The sequence below is a fragment of the Pseudorca crassidens genome, chromosome 20 (assembly GCF_039906515.1).
Source record: "Pseudorca crassidens isolate mPseCra1 chromosome 20, mPseCra1.hap1, whole genome shotgun sequence".
Classification (NCBI taxonomy): domain Eukaryota; kingdom Metazoa; phylum Chordata; class Mammalia; order Artiodactyla; family Delphinidae; genus Pseudorca; species Pseudorca crassidens.
In genome coordinates, this window is record NC_090315.1 from 28,863,284 (window position 1) to 28,881,079 (window position 17,796).

General features: G+C 51.2%; 1 protein-coding gene across 10 annotated transcripts in view; it reads left to right on the forward strand.

Moving 5' to 3' along the window:
• Positions 1-5,089: 5,089 nt before the first annotated feature.
• ADCY7 (adenylate cyclase 7) overlaps positions 5,090-17,796 on the forward strand; it is a 60,779-nt gene continuing 48,072 nt past the window's right edge. For 3 of the 10 annotated variants that reach the window (XM_067720069.1, XM_067720081.1, XM_067720070.1), the window contains exon 1: positions 5,090-5,351. The gene's annotated coding sequence lies outside the window, so the exon portion shown is untranslated. Of the gene's footprint in view, positions 5,352-5,877; positions 5,941-10,950; positions 11,733-12,050; positions 15,265-17,796 lie in introns of those variants that run through there. The other 7 variants (XM_067720072.1, XM_067720079.1, XM_067720073.1 and 4 more) reach the window with 6 other exon arrangements.

Consider the following 17,796-nt stretch of genomic DNA (forward strand, 5'->3'; position numbering starts at 1 on the left):
ATCGAGTGGCCTAATCAAATGGTGTGTCAGTCAATATTCAAAAGAGCGATTGCTCAATGTGGGTTGCAAACCACTTTTGTACTTAAATCACTCAGCAGGTATCTTTAGGAATGTGGTTTTGTGCAAGCACTCAAAATAGTTGAAAGGTGATTACATCATGCATCTTTGTTTTCTAAAATCCAATTCAGGGAAACAGTGCTTTCACATAAGTAGGCAAGACATCTCCACAGGAAGACCCAAGTGAAGGGGAAACGGCGACACAGAACAGCCTATGGAGATAGGGGTGCGTAAGGCAGCCAGGCTGGCATGAGGGGCCCTGCCAAGGAAGTGAAAAGCAGGTGGATAGGGACAGAGCAGGAGTTGTGTTGTAGTTTAAAACCAATAGTTCTAAAAGTTTGTCTCCCATTCCCTCCCTCTGCTTTCTCCCTCCCCGCTTTTTTGGGGGGTGGAGTGTTTACCTCCTTGTCTCTAAATAATATACCTTTAATACACTTCTTGATTTTTTGTTCTTGAAATTGTGTGTTGACTTCCCACCAACCCCAAACTTCTGTGCCCCAACCTCCCAACACAGTTGTATTGAATTTTGCTTAGCACAATAGACAGTGGTTGCATTATCATGACTGTGTAGATGCTGTGCTTATCCGTTGAGCTGGATGATAATATGACTCCCTTTTCTGCACAAGTTTTTTTGTTTTTCCTGGAGTTTTTTGTTTTCAGCTTTCCACATTAATTCACCCTAAACTCTGCCAATTTTCTAAGCCTCTCTAAATGCTCAGGTGCATCAGAGGCATCTCTCCTGGAGCTTATGGCCTGCTGTGCCTGTGCACACGTCACCCTGGTCTGTCCAACCTCCACCTGGACATTCCTATCACGTATCCTGTGTTGCAGCTCCTGTTCTCTGTATCCCGTTTCCCTCTTTTTGATAAACTCTCTCCTTTCCTTAGCACACATTCCAGTACCCTGGAAAAGGGTGCACAGACAGTAAACATCTGAAAATGTCTTTGTTCTTCATTTATGCTCCACTGATAGTTTGGCTGGGTATGGAATTCTAGGTTAGAAAACATTTTTCCTTCAGGATTTGAAAGCATTCCTTCATCACTCCCACTGTTGTGAGAAAAGCTGGTTGTAACCTTTTGTTTGTTTTTTTTTTCTCTTGAAACGTTTAAGAACTTCTCTTTGGTTCCCAGTGGTCTGAAATTTCACAACTATGGAGATTTGGTGGTTCTATTTTTGTCACTTGAACTGGGGCGTTAGATAGTACGGGCCCTTCTGATCTGACACCGCATGACCTTTAGTACTGGGAAATCTTGAATTCTTATCTTCCTTTCTTCTGTTTTCTCAGGAACTCCACAATTATTCCGCTATTGTGTCTCCTGGATCAATCTCTCATTTTCTTATCTATTCTTCCCTATTTTCCATCTCTGACTTTTTATTCAACCTTATCTTCCAACGCTTCTGTTGGCTTTTCATTTCTGCTATCATGTTTTCATTTGAGGATTCTTTTTTTTTTCCTCATATGTTCCTTGTCAAAAAATAGTACCCTATTTGTTTTCATGGTTACAATGTATTTTTTGAATCTCTGAAGATATTAATGATACAGTTATGGTTTGCCTGTATAGTCTCTGTGAATGTTTCTCCCCCTCTTGCTGTCTTGGACTCTGCTTTCTTGGGTTAGAGGCTTTCCTCGGATTCCTGATGTCTTCTGCTTGCCTGCACATGTGTAAGAATGGGGCCTAACAAGCTCGTGGGAAGCTCTGCACTCAGTGTGGCAGCCAGCTGTGTGCTTCTCTCAGGGTGATCAGGCTTGATGGCGGTGAGGAGAGGACCTTCAGGGGTTCCCCAGGGAATCCCTCCAGCCTGGGGGTAATGGTCTGGCTGCCAACACCCTGGGACTAGCTGAGTGGAGAAGAGGGCTGGCTTGGGGCGGGGTATGTCTCAGCTTCCCGTATAAATGTGCCCTTTAAATTTCTCTTTTCCCACAGCTGGGCTTAGTGTGGTCCAATCCAGAGACTATTTTAGCTTTTCTAGAGAAAAACCCTGCAGATTTCTGCTTGCCTGGGGAGGGGTACTCAGCTGGGCGGTGGTAGTCAGGGGTGGGGGAGAGACTGGCACTCTTAATTGCTTCTTAGGTTTTCAACCTACCTTCTTTACTTGAGCTCTACCTTGCTTCCTGAGATACCCAGCACTTCCACTTTCGGAGACTTTGGAGCTTACTCCAGTATAACTGGGATTGAGTCTTTCCCAACTGCCAGTGGGTGATTCAGTTTCTTGTGTCTGCCAAGTCAGTACCACTGGTCCATCTGCTTTCCACCCTCCAAGTTTGTACTCTTTACTTCCCCTCTCATTCTCTTCATTTTTATGGGCCTTAAAAAATCCCTTCATTGCTGTTTTAGTAGGTGTAAGGAGGCAGCAGGAGTAGATAACGGGTTCAGTCCACCATCTTTTCTGACCATTGTTCCCCCCTAATTTTATTGAGATACAACTGACCTACAGCACTGTATAAGTTTAAGGTATACAGCCTAATGATTTAATCTGGTGAGTTTTCTAACGTAAAATTGGGTTGCCAAGGAGAAGGGTATAGAAAGAATATATCCCAAGCCTTGAGAGTCAGTTCTCTCAGGGAGTGGCATGAAGGAGAGGACAGATTTCCAATCCTTCATACCTTCGGATTGTTTCATTTTTCTACTGTGAAGTACATATCCCCTTTCTAATTAAAAATCGATAGCTGCATAGCCCATTCCACAGGTACCCAAAGAACACCTGTCCACGACAAGTGCTACTCGGGGGAGTGAGGGCAAGAAGAAAGCTCCTTCTTCCTTAGCGGTAAGTGACAAGGACCATCCGGCTGGGAAGGCTAACGCGGCTTCACGTAGTGACGAGTGAAGAAGTTGTACCAGGACTGCAATGACAAAAGCACCAACTTGGCATGCTCTCCTGCTTGGCCTGATAAAGAGAAGGGTTGAGTTTACTGAGATAAGCAAATCACAGCTTCCATTGTAGTGATTTATTTTAGGTTTTTGAATCTTCTCCCTACACAAGTGAATCAAGGCCCCTGAACTGTTGCCTACCACAGAAATTCATTCAGGCAACAAATGCTGACGGTTTTCTAGCGGCAGATGCTGGCCCTCCATGGGGGACTCTGTCCCTGGGGCAGTTAATGAGGGACTCTTCAGACAAACGTGCTCTGGAGGTTTTCAACACAGTGGATAATTAAAATCACAAACATACTCGATGTGGACATTTGGAGACCCCTCACCTGGAGAGAGACGTTCAACTTTTAACTGCAGCCCTTCAGTGTGGATTTGATTTCCTGTGCAGACTTGTCCACTCCAAAATTACTAAAATATCTTCTTTTATAAGGTTTGTTTTCATACACAAAGATCTGATTCTATTGGTTGACCGTTGTTGTTACTGAGGTGCTTTCTAATAGTTTTGCCTCCACGGTAGCCAATTCAGCACTGGATTGAAGGAGCTCTTCCTTCCCTTTCTGATTTCAAGTGCCGTCTTCGTCATGAACTAAACTCACTCTGGGCTTTTCAATAATGCATATTCGCAGACCTACCCCAGGATCAGAATCTCTGGGAATAGGATCCAACCGTATTTGGAGACCAGTGCCTTAGAGCCTTGCTACACAGGCTGGCCTGAGGGCCAGCAGCATTGGAATCACCTGGGAGCTGGGTAGAAGGTAAAACTCTTGGTAGCCATTGCCAGACCTCCTGCATCAGAAACTCGAAGCGGGGCCCGGCAGGGTGTGTTTTCACCAGGCCTCTGGGCGATTCTCATGCTGGCTGTAGTTTGAGAATCACTGACTGAGGACTGAGTATGCAAGGAGGTGACTGCCACTGAGGTGACCACAGCACTGATGGGGTGATGGAGCTATCCTGGCAGTTCATGGCAAACGCTTTTGCAGGCATCATGCTTAACTCACTTTCTCTGGCTCTGCTTTTCTGTTCGCTGTCAAGAGAGTTGGTCACAGAGTCGCATAAAGATGACACACACAACAGGGTGGGAAATCATAGCATAGCTCCCCGCCCCCCCCCCCCGCCCCGCAACATCACGAAGGGCAGAAGGCTTCTAGCGCTCTGCATGGAGAGGCCAATGGAGGGAGACAGCTGAGAGCAAGCCCCAACTGGGCCATCCCATGCCCAGGGCTCCACCTCACTCTCCAGGGCTGACCTCACACAGCAGAACGCACTGCTGCGGGGCTGAGACACACACTGTTCTTGAGGCCTTGGGGTTAAACAGGTGGGTTCCCTGACTTCCTGGGTGGTTGAGGAGGAAGGGCTGCAGGAGGTAGGCAGGCACAGCTCCCAAGTCAGCTCTGCTGAGCATGAGATGTGCCCACCATCTTGCACACTGCAGGGCTTCCCATTTCCTGCGGGGGGAAGTCCCAGCAGCTGGGAAGCCCTTCCCCTGTGAGCCCTCGGGAAGCAGCAGTGACCGCACCAGGGCTCCAGCCTAGAGGGCCAAGGGCCACTGTCTGGACACCCAGAGGCTGTGGGAGCCCAAGGAGGTGCCTGACCAGTCTCCAGGGAACCAGGGAGGGCTTGCTGCTGAGGACAGACGTTTCAGCTGGGATCTTCCCACCTGCCATCTGGAATGGAAATCAGATATTCACCTTCCAGCATCCCATCATCTGATTCCTCATAATAGTTCCAAAGTAGGTGGGCTCTGGGCTGGGTTCTAGGCCCACTGCAGGGTCAAGGCTGTGACATATCCAGGGTCTCTTCCCCCTGGAGTAAGCTGTGGTACCTTGCTCCAGGATTCCACCACAGGGTCCCAAGTAGACCAGAGTTCATGAACCTGCTTCTCATAGGATCACCTGGGGGCTCGTTAAACTGCAGATTCCCAGTAATCTTTCCTGTGGGGCTCTGGCCTCTGAGGTTGGACCTGAGAAATGGGTATAACAGATGCTCACGTGATTCCTCTCAGCAAAGTGGGAGCCTCGGGATTCCACGGTGGGCATAAGGGCGCTCTGGACAAGTGGGAAGGGAGAAACTCATGCAGGTGTATGAGTTAAATGCCTCCTCCTCTTGATTACCCCTTCAGTCAGCCTCCTTTGTCCCTCCCAGTGGTGACTCAGAGGAGGGATTTCTTGTTCTCCCAGCCTGGGTTCCTCGGAAACAGGACAGATTTTTTTGCTGCCAGCTCTGGGGCCTCACCCGGGTTGTAGGCAGCGGTGAGTGGGATCACGACGAGGTTCGGTACCTGCTTTCTGAGGACAACTACTTTCTGAAGTGAGCTTGGTCTTCCTGGTGCCCGAGAAGAAGGTCAATAAAGGGCTGAATCTCGCGGGTGCTGGGGCAGCTCCCGCCTCCGGACCCCTAGGAGTTTAAGGCCTGAGTGAGACAGTAGGTTTCGACTAGTTTCCCTCATCTTGGCAGGAGGGCACTAGACCACAGTCCATGGGTCCTTCTAGAAACGGCGTTACTGGTGGGGGTGGGATGGGAATCTGGAGCAGAAACAGCTGAAAGAATTTGCTAGAAAGTGTTTTCCTCCGGGGCTGGGGCTGCACCTGGCGCGTCCGAACACGTGCGTGGCCTTGAGTTAGAGAATGTGTTTTGAAAAGGTTTTGTTTTCTGCTCACGTTCCGAGGGTGCCTGGCCGCTCGCTCCCACACCCGCGTGGGAAGGCGGGCGGCGGCTGTGGGATGCTTGTGCGTTTTCCGCGTTTCTGGTGAAAACCGAGTAGGGTGGCGGCACGCGGCGCCCGAATGGGGGCCGGGGCGTTGGGGCCGCCCTCCCTCCCGGCCGCGGGGCCCGGGGCCCGGAGCTCCGGGCTGGGCCGGGCGGCCAGCGGGGGGCGCCTGCGGCCTCTCCGCCGCCCCCGCCCGCACAGCCCGATCACGCCCGCGGCGGCGCGCCCACTCGGGCGGCGGCGGCGGCGGCGGCGGCGGCCGGCGCAGGAGCGGGGCGGCGGCGGCGGCGACGACGGCGGCAGGTGAGCGCGGTCCGGACGGCCGTGGCGGGGAAAGGCGCGGCGGGCGGGCCGGACCGAGGGGGCGCGCGCCGCGGCTCGGGGCCTGGGGACGCGCCCGCCGGCCAGGTCCTTGGACCCCCGCGTGGCAGGGCCTCGGCGTGGGGGGCGTCTGCGGCTTTTTCGTTGCTCGCCCGCCAGGCAGCACCCGAGCGGAGGGGTGGGCGTGGGCGGCTGCAGCCGGGCCCCTCGCTCGGCCTGCCTTCCCGGGCCTCGGGAGCCGGGGAGAGGCGCGGGGTCGGCCGACTGCCCCCTTCCCCCGCCCCGCGGAACCGCCCCCGCCCCGTTCCCCGGCCTTGCTCTTTCTCTGGCCCAAGCTTGGGGTGGGTCTTCTCAGATGCCCCCTCGCTCAGGCACTGCGGGGAGACGTTTCCCACATAGGACCTCAGCGCAGGAACTGGGGCCCAACCCCACTTCCCGGATGATAAGACTGAGACCTTACTGAGGGACATGGCTCTGCGTCCCCCCTGGGTCTGGCACGCTCCGACCACTCTGTTGGAACGCCCATTGGCTTATGATGGTAAAAAGAGGGGCTGGTTTTTCAGGTTTCTCAGACTCAGGCAAGGCAGGGGCCCCAGGAGGGTCAATATGGTCTGTTTAAAGTAAAAAATAACTCAAAGGGAGAAGGCTCAGGTAAGGGCAAGACTACGGCCTGGGGTTGGAAGCAGTCCAGTCACAGCCACAGTGAGCAGGACGCCTCACCAGTTAAGGGGGGCGGTGTGTAGATGGGAGAGCCGGTGAGGCGTTTGCTCTGGCTTGCGTCCCCACTGGGACACTCCCGAAACCTACCCTTTTACGCGAACGGCATGGTAACCATCCCTGCTTGGGGGTGAGATGATGGAGCCTTTCTCAGTGTGGGCTGGAGTTGTTCTCTCTCCTGGTGTATATCTCGGGTCCCCTTCCTCAAAGGCGAAGAATTCGTGTTCTTTCTGAGTCCCAGAGCCAGAGCTGGAAAATGAGAGTTTGGGCCCTTTCACTAGAAGTGGAGCCTTTAAGGTGAGGACCACTGGTGCCCTTGGTGGTTAGGCTGTGCCTGGAATGGCCAGATCTGGACTGGCCTTAGGTTCAGGGCCCTCATTGCTTGCTGAAGCCTCCTCAGACCTGGTCCAGGATGATGGTCAACAGAAGCATGAATGAATGAATGAACGAACGAATGACCAGCAGGACTGCAATGGTCTCAGGGCGTGAGGCTGAGGGCACTTGGCAGGTTGGGGCTTTGGGCTCAGAGATGAGGGCCTCTGGCATTCAATCAATCACCGCTCTCACACGTGGGCAGGTGCCCTCCTAGGAGAGGTGAGCGTGTCCCGCTGTGGACCTGGAGCTATAGGGGCAGATCCCCAGTGTAGTGAGGAAGCCCCACAGGGGTGGCCAGCTGGGTCTGGGGCATGGAGTTGGGTCCACAGGGTGACCTTTGGAGCTGCCTCCCCCAGTGCTGAATGTTTGGGATCCTCAGAGGCTGGGTCTTCTTCCTCAGCCCTCGATGCCCTTGGGCTTTTGAGAGCGGTTGCTCTTGGACCTTTTATGGAGGAAGGCTGAAAGAGGTGGGGGAGTTCCAATTTCTCAGGCCAGATGGCTTACAAAGCCATGGCATGTCCCTTGTACCGTTTGATCCTGTTAGGAACAGAATGACGAGCACCATTTATGGGTGGGAAAGCTGAAGTGCTTGAAGGTCTTGTAGCAAGTTAGGCCTGGAGTGGGGACTAGGGCCTGGCCTTCTGGTCTTCCCATCCCGTTTTGGCCTGGTTCTGGTGGAGTCTGACTAAGTACCCATTGGGAGCCTGATCCCATCCCAGCAGGCAGTCTTAAGTGAGCGCATTAAATCCCCCTCAAGGGTAGAGCACATTGCCTGCCCACCCACCTGCCCACCTCTCTTCCCCCTGTTCCTACTGCTTACCAGGAGATGCTCTGGACTTTGCTGCTGACCTCACCTCTTGGGCCCCCTTCCTCTGCAGCTGGGCTCAAAGGGACTGCTAATGGGGGGATAACGGCTTATGTTGCCTCTGTGGCTAACTCCAGCAAGGGAGCCTCGACCGGCCTGCCCTGGTAGGAGGCAGAAAAGCGAGTTAGGCGTGGTCCCTGCCCCCTGCCAACAGGGGCGACAGAGTGGTTGCACCTTGACCCCAAACACCTCTGTAGAGAGAGGCTCACAGAGCAGGCAGGCCGGTCTGTGCACTAGAAGGATGGGCGGAGGGGTCTTCATTGTGATATCTTTGGGAGAGTTTGTCGATAGGTCATTTTCTTATTTCTTCATGCCTTCTGTATTTTCAAAATTGTCTACAATGAAGAAGAAAAGCAAAACTATTCCGTTTTTTGTTTGTTCTGGAAAATTTTCAAGAGCTGTTCTGCTTCTGAAACTTGGAATTGGGTTTGCAGGTGAGGTCGGTAAACTTCCGAATTTAATAGGGCATCCAAAGGGAAGGTCCCAGGATTTTGAGATATTTCAGCACAAATTAGTCTACAGAATGGCCTGGAGCTCAGGCAGAAGTTGCAAACTTCTTGTTGACAGTGTTGCCTCTCCCACTGCGAGTCTGCTGGTATTTGTGGCTCACGACCAACTGTTGGAGAGCTATCTGATGGGGCCTAGCTGGTGGGTGGGCAAGAGCTAGAGGTGATGGAGGCAAGGTTGGTGGCAGCTTCCAGGCCCTGAGCCACACCCATCTGGGAACCAAAGAGAGTGGTTTTTTAAGCTGATGCTGCCCGGCCTAGGTTGGAATTGGGGGTAGGGACTTTGGCCAGAGAAGAGTGGACAAGTCCACATCCACGTGGGTCCTCCCTGAGGAAGCTGAGTTTGTGGGATCAGCCCGCAGCCTCCTGGTCCTCTTTGCACGCAACACAGGCTGCGTGATGCCCTGGAGTCCTGAGTCCTTGCTGCGAGAGCTCCGCTCCCACCTCCAGCCCTTCCTTTTGCTATTCCTTCTTCCTATAAACCCTCCTCTCCAGTGCAACTCCGTCATGTGTCTTAGGATGTGCTCAGCCCCCTCTTGGACAACTGACCTCACGGGTCCCCTTCAGTCTGGTGCTCTGTGGGTCAGGGACATGGCCTGAGGGCCCTTTTGACTTCAGGCTCTGTCCCTGGGGTATTTGCCTTGCTCTGATTTTGGGACATGGGCATTTGTACCTGGACTGTCACTTTAAGAGGGGGAAAAAGCAAGGTAGGAGCTGTGGGCCCCTCCAGCTCTCCACCGCCCAGCTTGTATAGAGGGAGCTAAATGGGGCCCCACAGGGTGGGGTGGTGGGCCTTGGGCCAGGGCCATTGCCAAGTGTGGGGAGCTGGCAGCAGGAGGTCCAGCCAGTGTGTGCACAGGAGGCCACCCCTTCAGTTAATGACCACCTGCTGAGTGAGGTGGCTGTGATCAGCCATCCACCTGTTTGCAGAGGGAACCACTGTTTTCAGTTATTAACAACAAAGGTTACTATTTGCAAGCTTTTATGCTTGGAGGACAAGAACACAGGCTCTGGAGGGAACCTCTTGGGCTTGAGTCCAAGCTCAACATTTCCTAGCTGTGTGACTTTGGGCAGGGGCTTCAACCTCTCTGAGCTTCAGTTTCTTATCTATAAAATGGAGACAGAATAAGACTACTTATCTCAAAAGCCAGGAGCAGTTCCAGATTAAAAGAGACCAAAGTGACGTGACAACCAAATGCAGTTATGTGAACCTGGGCTGAAAAGAATTACATAAAGGACATTATTAGGACAGCTGATGAAACTGGATATGGACTGTAGATTAAAGTAGTGTGTCAATATTAAATGACCTGATAACTATATTGGTCCTTGTTCTTAAGAAACATGCACTGAAGTATTTAGGGGTAGAGGCTCACAGTATAGGCAAACCACTCTCAAATATTAAAGAGAAACATATGTATAGACAGATAGTAAAGAAAGTGAGACAAAATGGTACAAATAGGCAAATATGAATTAAAGTATAGGAGAGTTCTTTGTGGTTTTCATCTAACTTTTCTGAAAGTTTGAAACTGTTTCAAAATACACAGTTCAAAAAAATGCCTATCTAATAGTATGAATGAAATGACATTAACTGATGTTACTTAGAACAGTGCCTCGCACTCCCTGAACATTAGCTGTTATTGTTGCTTTTTGTTATCATTAATATGGACAAAGTATACATCTTTGTCTTTGTCTTACTTCATTGTCACAATACCCTGTGTTATTTTTCCACTTTACAGATGACAGTTGAAGCCCAAAGAAGTTAAATGGTTTGCTCAGGGCCACACAGCAGTGAGTCCAGAGCACTGGTAGGAGAACTGCTTAAAATTTATTTTGGATTCATCGCCAGCATCTGCAACCATGAGATTTTATGTAAAAAAAAACCCAATTTCTTTTTTTTCAGTTATATATATGTAATGTATATATATTGTTATCTGTATGTAATTATATATATATAATTTTAAAAAATACATATTTTTCAGATTATTTTCATTATAGATGATTATAAAGTATTGAATATAGTTCCTTGTGCTATGCAGTAAATCCTTGTTGTTTATTTTATGTACAGTAGTGTGTATCTGTTAGTCGCATACCCCTAGTTTATCCACCCCCCCCACCCCCCCTTTCCTCTTTGGTAACCAGTGAGTTTGTTTTCTACGTCTGTGAGTCTGTTTCTGTAAAAACCCAGATTTCTGATTTCCTTTGATAACTCAGAAGCCTTGCAACACTCGCCACATTCCTTTGTGGCAGCTACTGGCTGAAGCTCTTTACACAGCTTCTCTTTACACAGAGCTTGGGCCTCCAGTTTACCCTAGTCCCCAGCCAGCCAGCTGGCATCTCTGGTTGATGTCCCGTCTGATCTCTGGGGGCTCTGAGTTTGCGCCTCTGGGAGAGTGCCATTGTACGCCTGATCCCAGGGCTCCAGGCCAAGGCTTGGGTTCTTCCCTTCCCTCCTGATGCCCCACCTTGGGTTCTCCCCTCCGCCCACCTGCTCCTCCAGCCAGAGGGTGCAGCATTGCACGTCCTTTGCTCAACTTACACTTGAGCGCCTATCAGCTGTGTGGAGAGGGGCTGGGGGGCCGGATAGGAGGAGGTGCCGGAAGTTTTGTGGCTCCAGCCTGGTGTGTCCTACGACGTTCCTCGTCTTCCCTCGGTCCTGCCCGTGGCCCTAAGCAGTGCGCCTGGCTCTTCAGAAAGGGTACAGGGTGGTTTGCTGATAGCCCATGAGGAGGGTGTAGGAGGAGCTCACAGAAGGGCCCCCAGGCTGCAGTCTTCATCTTGGTTTGGTATATGTAGATGGGTGGTTATTTCTTTTCTCTGAGTTTCTGGTTCTTTCTCTGTAAATCGGGGCTATTCCGCCTTCCTGGAGGGTGGTCAGAGGGCTGGAGGGGCTAGCCTGTCAGCCTCGAGCAGCTGGAGATCTGGGGGTGTGGTCGTGGGGATTGTTTCATTCCACGTTCGGCCTCTGATGCCCCTGGTTCCCCACCACGCTGGGTGTAGAGTCAGCAGGTGCCCAAGAGGCAGAGGAATGAGCAAAGGCTGGAAATGAGGGCACCAGTCCACGGGCAGTGGGGGAGGGGAGGCTAGGCAGGTGGTGTTTATGTGGCCTTGTGGGTGTGCCTTACTGTACCCATCTCACACAGGAGGGAACAGGCTCTGTGAGGAGGTGGGAAGAGCTCACTTGGTGGATTTGGTGTCTGACAGATGGGGAAGCTGAGGCTCAGAGAGGCTGTGTGGCCTTGAGAAGTCCCACAGCCAGGCAACTTCTGCCTCCTGGGCCAAGACTGAGCAGCATTCCTGGGGAGGAGGAGAAGGTCAGCTCATTTTTTATTTTCAAATGGCTTGAATTTTGTGTTAATTACCCAAATAATTCACACTTATTACTAAAAAATCATAAAACCTAAGCAGTAAAGTGGGGATGGGCTTCCCTGGTGGCGCAGTGGTTGGGAGTCCGCCTGCCGATGCAGGGGACACGGGTTCGTACCCCGGTCTGGGAAGATCCCACATGCCGCGGAGCGGCTGGGCCCGTGAGCCATGGCCGCTGAGGCTGCGCGTCCGGAGCCTGTGCTCCGCAACGGGAGAGGCCACAACAGTGAGAGGCCCGCGTACTGCAAAAAAAAAAAAAAGTGGGGAGAAAAGCCAGAATCTGTACCCATTAATGTAACCTATTAGTGTATTGGTGTACGTCTTTCCAGACGATTTCTTGTTTTGGGTTTTTTTTTTTTTTAAGCATGTGACAAGAAAAAAAAAAGCATTACAACATTTCTTACTGTGTCTGTCCTGCTTGCCCCCAGGCTTTGGGAGTGGAGTTGCTGGAGTTCTCAGACACATATCAGGCCCGCTCCAACATTTGGTATACTAGGAACCCTGGCTGATTTTCTCTGTACCCTATTGCTGGACATTTAGGGTTTTTTCCAGTATTTTTGCAGTTAGCTCACAGCGCTAAGTAGTCCGTAAGTTAAGTCTTCGTACACACTGGGGATTATTTTCTGTAGGGTTTGTGGCACTGCAGACTGGATGCAGGTTTGTGGTTGGGCCGTGTCTGCAGGCGTGGAGGTCCTGGGCGCCCCACTCCCCCGGTTAACTGCTTTGCGGTCAGAGGATGCGACGGGGAGGGGCTCCCACCGGAGGGCTTTGCCAGAAAAGGGGTTAAGATGCCGCCGTCCAGGCTGGTACTGGAAGCCTTTAAGCTCCTGTGCGGGAGTTGGGTGGAGGTGGAGGCGAAGGAGAAGGTGGCCGCTGCTCCAGGCTAGTACATGACGGTGGAGCCTGCAGCCCTGCAGCCTCCTGTGCTACCGCAGAGGGGCCTGGGGGCGTCTCTGCCCTGCTCAGGCTTCAGGCTGAGAGTGCATCCACCCCTCCCAGTCGGGAGCAGGGCTGAGGCTGATTCTGTGTTACTGGCTCTGAGACTCCCTGGGGGCAGGGTGGGGGGCATTCCTCATCTGTAGGAAGGGGCTGAACATGTCGCCTTCACCAAGTGAGACGCAAATGAGACAACAGACACCAGAGCTCTTACAGTGACAGTGTTTCAACATTCCATTATGGAAAAATTAAACACCCACAAAGGAAGACAGAATAGCATGTCCACCCCCATATACTCAACCCCTAGATGCTACGGTTTCCAGCTCTTGGCTAACCTGGAGTCATCTCTCCTCCCACACACTTCCCTCCTTCAGACCTCATATCACTTCATCTGTAAAAATTGTAGTACAGGCATATGTCGTTTTATTGTGCTTTGCAGGTATCGTGTTTCTTTTTTATTATAAATTGGAGGCTTGTGGCCACCTTGCCCTGTCAGATGATCTTTAGCATTTTTTAGCAATAAAGTCTTTTAAAATTAAGATATGTACATTGTTTAGACATAATGGTATTGCACACTTAACAGACTACAGTACAGTGTCAGCATAACATTTATATGCATTAGGAAACCAAAAAAATTCGTGTGACTCACTTTATTGCAATATTTGCTTTATTGCAGTGATCTGGAACTGAACCTGCAATACCGAGGAACTATTCCTAAAGGAGAAGGAGTAGAAAAACAAAACAAAACAAAAAAACCCCAGAGTATTATTACCACACCTAAAACTTAGCAATATTCTTTAAGATCATAGCTATCCATGCAGTGTATTGTGTTCAAATTTCCAATTGTTTCGTAAATGTCAAAAAAAAAAAATATATATTATTTTAGTTTTTTAAAATCAGTGTCCAAATGAGGTCTATGTAATGAGATTGGTTGATATATTTCTCAAGTCTTCTTTCATCTGTATGATTGATATTCATTCACTCTCTCTCATGCCATGTTTTTTTTTTTTTGCTTCCTATAATGCTTAATGTGTTTTTTATCCACCGAACCTCCTATAGATTGGTAGTTGTATCTGGAGCCTTGATCTAATTTACTTTTGACTTTTTTTCCACACAAGAGCACATTGGAAATGGGGTTGCAAACTTCTACTGGGAGGCTCACATTGTCTGGTTCAATCTCTTTTTGTGATCTTCAGTGGCTTTTTTTAAAATTTATTTTCTTTATTTTTTTTGTCTGCGTCGGATTTTTAGTTGCGGCACGCAGGATGTTTCCGTTGCGGCACGGGCTCTTCGTTGTGGCCTGCGGGCTTCTCTCTAGTTGTGGCATGCGGGTTTTCTCTCTCTAGTTGTGGCATGCTGGCTTAGTTGCCCCCCCGGCATGTGGAATCTTAGTTCCCTGACCAGGGATCGAACCTGTGTCCCCTGCACTGGAAGGTGGATTCTTTACCACTGGATCACCAGGGAAGTCCCTAAGGTAGTAATATTTTAAATTATCATAAAAACTTTCCATTTTCACTTGGTTACAGGTGGTGCTGAGTTTGGCATTGGGTGGAGACCTTCCAGTCTCAGGCCATTGTTTTTCCTTATTCCTGCTTTTTCTTCATAGTAGTTGCTTTTCCCTGTTATCTTTTAATTACATGGGAGGTATATTTTCATTAGAGGAAATTGGAAAACAGGCATAAATAAGAAAATATGCAATTAAAACTGTGCTAAATTTTATCACCTAGCGATAACTCCTAAGATTTGGAGTATATTTTTCTGGATTTTCCTCTGTGTTAAAAAATATACGTAAATCTGTGATATTGTTGAATGAAAGGTCTGTTTTCACCTCGTGGCACCTCCATAACCTCCTTCCCAGGATCTGTAGGGAGGGTCATGGTTTTCCTCCCTGTCCATCAGTAGTTCACACCAGACGGGGTGTGGGGAAGACAGGCGGCCGCTGGTGTAGCCCAGCTGCCAAGTTTTTCAAAGGAAATAAGGACTTTTGGTTGGCAGGGCAGTTGCTTTCACATCTGTTCTTTTAGGATTCTCTGCAGTTACTCAACACACTGTGACCTGGGCTGCCCCTTTCCTTCTCCAAAGCCCTGTCCCCGAGGCCTGGCAGAGGCTGGGGCCATGGGGGTCATGGGAGCCAGCCCCCTGCCCTCTGGCAGGCTGTACCACCAACATGATGCAGGGTGGTTCATTTTTCCTTGTCTGGCATTCTAACTGAGACAAGCAGCAGCTATTTAGATTTCTGCATAGGAGGGGCAGTGGCTAAGGGAGCTGAGTTTGGTTGCAAAGGTGCTGTTTACTTATTAACACATGTGTTTCTTTGGAGTGGCTTTGTATCTCACCCCTTAGGACCACCACTGATTAGGAGTGAAGGCCTTTGTTCCATCCTATAACTTGTAACTGGTTGCATGACCTCAGTCGGCCCCTTCTCTGGACTGAAGGAGTGCGCCAGAGCATCTCCATATGTTCCCAGCCTGGGGAAGGAAGGGATCCTAGCACATCCCTGAGTTTGCAGTCGACTGGGAAGAGATGGTGGCAGAGGGGCCAGAGGTGAGTCACTGCACTGGAATGCACCCCACCCCCCCAGTGTGAAAAATCATTCTGGGAGGAGGGTGAGTGATGGGACCACAAGGCTGTGCCTGCCTCGGTGAGGCTGTCTCCTTGGGGATCTCCTGGCCCAGAGCGTGGAAGAACTGGGGGCCTGGAGGAGTGGGGCCAGCAGACCTGACACCGGTACTGAGCCAGACTGCTCTGTCCTCCCAGGCAGGGGGAGTGCTGCTGTCTGCACAGAGTGGGTTCTGTGTTTCTGCTTTATGTTCTTGTCAGGAGATTCTGGGTGCAGATCAGTTTGGCAGAGATGTCGTGAAGGCCTCCTAAGTGCCTGGTACTGGGGATGGGTGGGTCTGCTGGAAGAGCAGAGGTGCCCCCCTGTCTCTCCTGATCAGGTCGGGATGCTACAGTGAGAGCGCATCAGTCCAGTCTTGATGGGGACTGGAGGATCTGCTTCCGAGGTGACTCAGTCACATGGATGGCAGGTTGGTGCTGGCTGTGGGCAGGAGGCCTCAGTTCCTCACCACAGGGCTACTTGAGTGTCTCACGACACGTTGGCTAGCTTCTCCCCAGAGGAAGTAATCCAAGAGGCAGCAAGGTGGAAGCCAAAGTATTTTTCATGACTTCAGAAGTCAAACATGTGATTTCTGCAGTATTTTGTTGGTCGCCCAGGTAATGTGGGAGGACACCATACAAGGGCGTGAACACCAGGAGGCAAGGGTCATTGGAGGCTGACTACCACTGTGGCATAGATGAGCCCAGCAGCTTCCAGTTCATATCCTCCCAGCCTAGTGAAATGAGAGCATCTTCTTTTTCCAGTTAGTTCTAACAAAAGTCCCAGAATTCAACATTGTGAGTCCCATGCCCGTTCCTCAATGAACACTGATCAGGAGCCCACCCCTGCAGGGCTGGTTCTCCATAGGAATAGGGAGCTGTTACTAGAAGTGAAAATGGATGCTACAGAAGGAAGGGAACAGTGTATGTCCTCTAAGGAGAGGCCTGTGGCACTGTGGCCCAGCGGAGGTGACGATGGGGCGTTGCTTCCTGAAAGAGGTGGCGTTTGTACTTGTCTTGGCAGGTTGAGTAGCATTTTGACCATTCCTGGTTGCAGAAAGGCTTGAGCCAAGGTATAGCAGGGTGAGGCAGCTGGATCATGGGGTCAAAGGAGATCAGGATGGAAAGACGAATTGGGCCGGGTGTGGAGGCCTGAGAGGAGGAGCCAGGACTTGACTCAGGAGGTACCGTGAAGCCATGGAAGTTCTTTGAACAGGACAGGTGTGCAGTAGAGCCAGGATCTAGGGTTTATTACTTTTTTGTTGTTTGTTTTTTTGTTGCGGTACGCGGGCCTCTCACTGTTGTGGCCTCTCCCGTTGCGGAGCACAGGCTCCGGACGCGCAGGCTCAGCAGCCATGGCTCACGGGCCCAGCGGCTCCGCGGCACGTGGGATCCTCCCAGACCGGGGCACAAACCCGTGTCCCCTGCATCGGCAGGCGGACTCTCAACCACTGCGCCACCAGGGAAGCCCAGGATCTAGGGTTTAAAACTGAGAGAGCGCCCTCTGTCCAGCCTCCCTTGTCTTCAGCTGTAACTGAGCACTTACTGTGTGCCTTATACACATTTCTCACTAACCCTCACAGCCTCCCAAGGAGCTGGATGATGATGTTGTCCTGACTTTACAGATGGGCTCCTTGAGCGGCCAAGATCGTGTAACTTGGCCAAGGTCACTTGATGGGGACTCTGATTGCAGAGCTCTCAGCCTCTTCATCCCACATTCATGGGACAAGGGACTGGGTTGGGGGTGAATCGCCAGACCTGATTGCTCAGACCCCTCTCTGGGGTGTGGTGACTGTAGTATTGATGGTTTCCGTGCTCACACTCCCTCTCATAAATCTGCCTGGAGTTTGAAACACGCTGGGGTACTGTGGGGTTTCTTCCCAAGGGGAAAGGGATTGACATCTGGGTTTGTCAAATGGGGCCAAACTATGTGCTCAGAGCTCAGTGTTATTTGTCTCTTGGTCGACTGCCAACTGTGTCTGCCTTGTTTTTGCTGCAGTTTTATTCTTTCTTGCCCACTATTTGACAGCCTTGCCACTGTCTACAGCCTATTGCTCCCACGCAGCAGTCAGGGATTGGCTGGGCCATCTCCCGGGCCTGGGGCACCCTCTCTTGGGTCCCCTTCTTCAGGGAGGCCCTGAACCTCCCCCAGGTGGGTGAGGTCTTTCTCCCCTGAGCTCCGGACCACATGTCTTGCCTTCACGGACGCTTCTCCCAGATCTTTGTGCCATGTCATGGGTGGTGGGCACGCTGTGTCCAAGTCACGCTTGTGTCCCCAGCCCAGAGGGAGTCCTGCCCACGGGGAGGAGGGCGGGTGCTGCTGAGTGGGACAGGAGAGGGTGGGGCTGTGCTTTGCGCCTGGCACCTTAGCGAACAGAAACCAGTCTTCCCTGCCTGATGCTGAGAAAGCCCGCGGTTGCCCCTCCTTTGGGGAAGTTTCGCTGGCAGGTTTGGGAGCACCGAGTGCCAGGGCTTGGA